Below are 507 nucleotides of genomic sequence, written 5' to 3'. Positions count from 1 at the left end.
GATCGTCCTGGGTCCCTTCCAACTTTGAATATTCTATGATTCTCTGAAGTTAGAGGTCAACCTCACAGGCTCAGATGGGATGAGATAGGGCAGGGCTGAACATGCACAGTGCCAATCTGTTGTCAGCAGCTCCTGTCTCCCACTGATGCCAGGACTGCAGGATACACCTTTTAGTCTTCATCCCAGTCTGGGCCTACAGGTGCACAGAAGTGAGTGTTACTTTTACAGCCACACACACACTTTCTGCTCCTCTGAGAGCTCTGGACAAACCAAGCCTTAATGTCTTTATGCCTGGAGTAGTAATCACAGGATTATTGCTCCCATGGCATGCAAATAATAATCCTTTTTTTTCCTCATCTTGTAGCTGCCATGGAATTCAGAAAATTAATCTTCAGGGCTGCCACTGTCTTTAATTGGCTATGTGTGCTGCCTGCCTCTACCTCTGTTCTTGTCAGGTCTCAGAGTGCTTTACAAAGGACTTTGGAGTACTTTGGTCAATTTTCTGAT

The sequence above is a fragment of the Acanthisitta chloris genome, unplaced genomic scaffold (genome assembly GCF_000695815.1).
Source record: "Acanthisitta chloris isolate BGI_N310 unplaced genomic scaffold, ASM69581v1 scaffold1867, whole genome shotgun sequence".
In the NCBI taxonomy this organism is placed as follows: Eukaryota; Metazoa; Chordata; class Aves; order Passeriformes; family Acanthisittidae; genus Acanthisitta; species Acanthisitta chloris.
This window is presented reverse-complemented; position numbering follows the sequence as displayed.